Source organism: Diaphorina citri, unplaced genomic scaffold (assembly GCF_000475195.1).
Source record: "Diaphorina citri unplaced genomic scaffold, Diaci psyllid genome assembly version 1.1 scaffold10, whole genome shotgun sequence".
Classification (NCBI taxonomy): domain Eukaryota; kingdom Metazoa; phylum Arthropoda; class Insecta; order Hemiptera; family Psyllidae; genus Diaphorina; species Diaphorina citri.
The window spans coordinates 581031-586720 of record NW_007377449.1 but is presented as its reverse complement, the minus strand read 5'-3'; the positions used below and the strand labels follow the sequence as shown (position 1 = coordinate 586720).

Below are 5690 nucleotides of genomic sequence, written 5' to 3'. Positions count from 1 at the left end.
GACTGTTGTATGGACGTGAAGATAAAGGCCACAATAATAGTTTCAAACTAAAACGTTCGCTCAAAGAAATTAACCTGACAAATATCTGTCAGTCAGACCATCAGACAAGCCTTTTTTTTTGTAAATAAGGAAGTCTCAAGACCTTGACAGAATTTTCCTCCTGCAGTGATCTACTATGACAGAATGCACTTCAAGTGTTGACCGTGTTTTACCCTATTGTTAAATCATTAAGGTTGCATGAAGCGTAGAACGGTTTCTCACCGGGGAAGTTGGGAATTGATGTGACCCTATTATTTTACTAATGTTGTACATGATTTGCGATGAGACCTAAATAGAATAGAATAATAGTCCATCATGACGTGTGAAAAATTCAAGGTGTCCCCCTCAATGTAATCAAGGTTGATATAAGTACCAGCCAAATAATTATTATCAGTTTTTTAGTGCATAACTTCATATAACACAGATAGGCAAGTACAGGTATTAGAGTTGAGTAAATGACAGGAAAAAAAACATTATTCTTAATATTTTTCAGTCATTACTTCTTTATTGTTAACTAGCCGAAATCCGTCGCAAGACATGGCTTTTTACAGCAATTTTTGGGGGGGGGGGGTGGTCTGTGGAGTGATCCTGATTTTCGGAAGTGGTCCACCGGCCAAGGCTTATTGAGAACCAATAAATTACCTGGTTAGTCAGGTCAGGTAACTAACTAGATATATCTGTTGTGATTGGCTAATATTAATTAAAAGTTCATGATGTTAAACTTAAAAATAATTGGCCTTTCAGCCAATGTTTGTGGCCAAAACAATGTGAGACTCAAGTGGGGTATGGGCCAAAGATACAAGAGAGGTACAGGTATGAGTTAGGGTGGGGTTGAAATATGGAGGATGTAGATTAGGTATTTCCTATCAGGTAGGTAGATATTAACTCTGATCATTCATTTTCCGTATTGGTCTCTCATTCAAAGTGGCTGAAATAATGACACAAAAAAATAGACAAAAGTATCATTTTGCATGTTATCAATTAGTGATAGTACGTAAAACGGTAAAACCTTCTCATATTGTTACTCCCGCCATCGATAGAGCCTTCAGGTCATTTTGCATGTTATCAATTAGTGATAGTACGTAAAACGGTAAAACCTTCTCATATTGTTACTCCCGCCATCGATAGAGCCTTCAGGATTTCAAGGCGTGAGCTGTGTAAAGTTAAGGTTATGCAAGACTTCACTTACCAAATTTAAAATCAAATCAAACAGAACGTGGGTATAATCTTTGAAATAGTTTTCTTGAAGCACTCACAGAAGAGGTTACAAAAATTAGAACTTATTTATAGCAGAATAAAAAGTAAAAATTAAATTTTAAAACAGAAAATACAGAAATCACAAAACGCAGACAGCACAACGAAGAACGAAACGACAAAATTCCTCACGAGTGAAAAATAAACAAACAAAAGTGAAGACACGTCATGTCGTCCTTTCCTTTTCCTTTCAAGAATATTTATGACGTCACGATCTGAGCGCATTTTTATCATGATGGTCACCAAGTTTTTAAACTGAAAACATCTTTTAAAAATCTGAATTTTATTTTTATCCCCTAATTTCGTGTCCAAAAAACCATCTTTTTTATGAGATGTTTTATCAATTTTATTCTTTTTACATTAATAAACGTTGATGATAGATGACCTCAACTGACTAACTGCACTAACTCAGCTCGATTTAGCCCTGTGACCGTGTGACCCTGTCCTAAAAACACGCTTGTCTGTTTCTCTTTGGATTCGATTTTGTGGCAAACGAAACCTCTTTGCAGAGGATGTCCCGTGGGCGCGAAAATTTTGATTTGAAATTTGAATTTAAATTTAAATAATTAAATTAAATTTTTAAATTATGTGATTTTTTTTTTACTTTTTGGTGGTAAGGTAAGTACTAAGTACTGGCATTTCTTATATCCTGTTTGATTTTTTTAGTGCTCAGAGACGACGGACAGATAGAGTATAATTATTACAAGTCCATCCCTCAAAAGACCCTGCGCTTTCACCTTCACACCTAATAGGTAGTATAAAGTATTGAATGAAATAATACAATGATAAAGCTGTAGTCACTCATAGAGATGTAATTCCTAGTATTGGTGAGTAAATCAGGGTGGTTCTTTACGTCCTTGATGGTCTAGAAAAGAATAGCTTAACTTTATACACAAAAAGCCAAATCTGAGGCTTAGGTGTAGGGGCTAAACAGCCCTACAGGATGGGTTAAGCATCTACGAATTTACCTCTAGAGAAGAAAGTTGGAATTTTTTTCGTTCGATGTCGGTGCCGGCGATCGGGATTCAAACCCTCATCTTCCGGATTCAGAGTCAGTCATTCTGACCACTCGATCACGGGAGCATGGTCCTGTTTATTTATTAATTATTTACCTGACTTTTGGGAAGTTGACCTATAGGCGAGGACAATGTAGCGTGCTATAACCCATGTACTTAATCCTTCTGTTATCATGTTATTCTCAGACAATAATCATGTTACCCTCCTGCAATAATAAAATGGAAAATAAAAAATCTATTTTTTATATATATATAAAATTAAAATAACTCTATTTATTTTGCTATTTTTTTATATTATTTACAACTTTTCTTACCTAATCTAAAGTTCAATGCAACATGATAAGAACCTAAGAATTAGTATCTTTAAGAAACTAAAGTAATTCCTGTTCGAATTTCTTCTCAGATTTGGTAGGTCGGAAAATTAGCTAAATTCAAGCCTCCAGAGATTGAAACATGGGCATTATTCTTCAGACTACAAGTATGTTGGACATTTACTATTTGCATGTAACCTGACCCCAGCTTCCGAGCTTTGAACACTGGCAGCCCAATGAGGTATTTCCCTTTACTCTTATTTTATTTTTTTCCCTCAAATTTACCCTGAATTTGAATTTTTACCATAGGTACTCGTTTATTTTTATATTTTAGTTACCTACCATTTTATATTTTACGTAAATTTTCATATGTAAGTACTACTTACCTGAAAAAAATAATTGACTTGTAAGGACTATATCTACATCAGCTATGAATGGACCTTATAAAAAAAATCGTTTAAAAGAAGACACCATAAGTCAGTAATTTAAAAAGAACATAAATTATCAAGAAACTAAAAGAGACTCGTGGACAAATTGACAAAACAATAATCACAGCCAACATGTCTGTGTTGAAAATGTAAAATTTATCTTCCAAAGTTCATCAATGCAACTAGATGGTCAGCCTACATGACGTGGCATTACATAAGAAACGAATCCTATCCTTCAAACAGCATTGAATTTCTTACAGCTGAAGAAGGGTCGAAATACTTAAAATGAACCTTCACAAAGTTACTAAGTCTACCATCAATAAGGGTCGAAAGGTTTTTTCGTGGAACTTGGCTTGGCGCACTGCCATGTGCTCAGAGTTATTGTAAGATTTAGAATCAAATGTGGTGCTTTTTTTTTTTTTTTTTTTTTTTTTAACAGACATTTTTAGGCCAGAGTTTTACACAAGTCCCTATTCCTTACAATCAAAAGAAAATAATAATAGTACTGCTATGGTTTTCAGGTTGTAGAGGCAGCCAAAAAAGGATTCAAATCAGATGGAGTTGAACTGAACCCATGGCTTGTCCTGTATTCTAAGTGGAGTGCTTGGCGTAATGGAGTCAGTCAAGATTGTTCTTTCTTCAAAACTGATCTTTGGAAATATCCTCTCACTCCATATCCCAATATTGTGATATTTGGAGTGGAACAGATGGTAAGTAAACTCCTTTTAGTGTGGACTGCTCAAGTGAAAATTGGCCACAAATATTGTTTGATTGGCTTATTAATTGATTTAAAGTTCATCTAGTTTAAAGCCCAAATAGGGGAAAACAGTGGTTGGGTGGAAGAGCTCATGTAAGTGAGAAAGAACCCTGCCACTTAAAATGAAGCCACAAGAGATCTTATCAGGAGTTGCACTCCAGTTGCCAATATCATTTGCTTCCCTCTTATTTGTCTTCTAAAAATCTTAACTTACTTTGTGGATTTTTTTTTGGGGTTTGTTTTTTTTTTTTTTTTTTTTTTTTTTTTTTTTTTTTTTTTTTTTTTAGAGTTTTGATAGACGGCCTTATCGTCCTAAAATCTAAGAGAAGAGGAGATGATAGAAGAAAGCCCGCCGTTCCAGGAATGAACCCTATCTGTTTACAGTTTGGCCCAGGCGGGAATTGAACCCGCGATCTATCGCTCACAAGCAGACGCGTTCCAAGCTAACTAGGCTGTGTTAGACGTTGGATGCTTTTTTCTTTCTTAAATTCTACAAAATGATCCTAAACATTTTGACTATCAGGGTGGATTTCACCAATATTTTTCAGCCCTTAGAAGGCTCGTTAAGCTAACAGCCTGTTAAGTTCCATTTGATTTGTATAGGCTTAACAGGGGTGGTAGGGGATAAAAAGTAGGTTGTTGAAACCAACCCGTAGATTTTAAATCTCCCTTCATTTGTTGAACTTACCTTAGCACCGTTCCAATTTGTGGCAGGAAGATGGCAAACAGGACGCATACAGTGACAATAGCCGTGTTGAGAAGGAGAACCTGATAGAAGCCAGGGTACGGGGGTTTCTTTAGGGCGGCAAATATTTGCACGCGTAGCATGTAGGTGATGAGGGGGTACACAGTGGTCAGTTGAAACAGAAGGAACATGCGGGCTGCCAGGGTGAGCACATCGTGACGAAGGAAGTTGTTCAGCAAGTTCTGGAATAGGAGAGTAGAAAATGGTAATAGAAAAGAGTCCCATAAACTATGAAAACTGGATATTATGTCAAGTACTAAGAATAGTCTGTTTAATAGAAATTTATGAATAGAAAAAAAATAATATAAGAAATAGAAGCCCGCCTTTCGATAGATGGTCCCCTTGAACTGTGTCCACACATAGTCGACGAGGTGAAGATGTGAATCTACATTGTGGAGGCAGTGTACGGTTTAGACGGCGTCGATAATGTGTGGACACAGCTTTACACACACTAACAGTAAAAAAAAAAAAGCAAACAATAAATTGTAATAATAGAGCTACTATTGTGAAATTCTCAATGACAAAATCCCATATCTCGGCTAAAAGTACTGAATGAAATAATACAATGATAAAGCTGTAGTCACTCATAGAGATGTAATTCCTAGTATTGGTGAGTAAATCAGGGTGGTTGTTTACGTCCTTGATGGTCTAGAAAAGAATAGCTTAACTTTATACACAAAAAGCCCAATCTGAGGCTTAGGTGTAGGGGCTAAACAGCCCTACAGGATGGGTTAAGCTTCTACGAATTTACCTCTAGAGAAGAAAGTTGGAAATTTTTTCGTTCGATGTCGGTGCCGGCGATCGGGATTCAAACCCTCATCTTCCGGATTCAGAGTCAGTCGTTCTGACCACTCGATCACGGGAGCATGGTCCTGTTTATTTATTAATTATTTACCTGGCTTTTGGGAAGTTGACCTATAGGCGAGGACAATGTAGTTGTAGCGTGCTATAAGCTATAACCCATGTACTTAATCCTTCTGTTATCATGTTATTCTCAGACAATAATCATGTTACCCTCCTGCAATAGTAAAATAGAAAATAAAAAATCTATTTTTTATTTATAAAATTAAAATAACTCTATTTATTTTGCTATTTTTTTATATTATTTACAACTTTTCTTACCTAATCTAAAGTTCAATG

At 35.8% G+C, this 5690-nt stretch overlaps 1 long non-coding RNA gene across 1 annotated transcript; it reads left to right on the top strand.

The window, feature by feature from the left end:
* The first annotated feature begins 2051 nt into the window (after positions 1–2051).
* LOC113466082 lies at positions 2052–3009 on the top strand. Its single transcript, XR_003390596.1, has 2 exons — positions 2052–2120; positions 2713–3009. It is a non-coding gene; the product is annotated as an uncharacterized LOC113466082 (long non-coding RNA).
* Positions 3010–5690: the final 2681 nt, after the last annotated feature.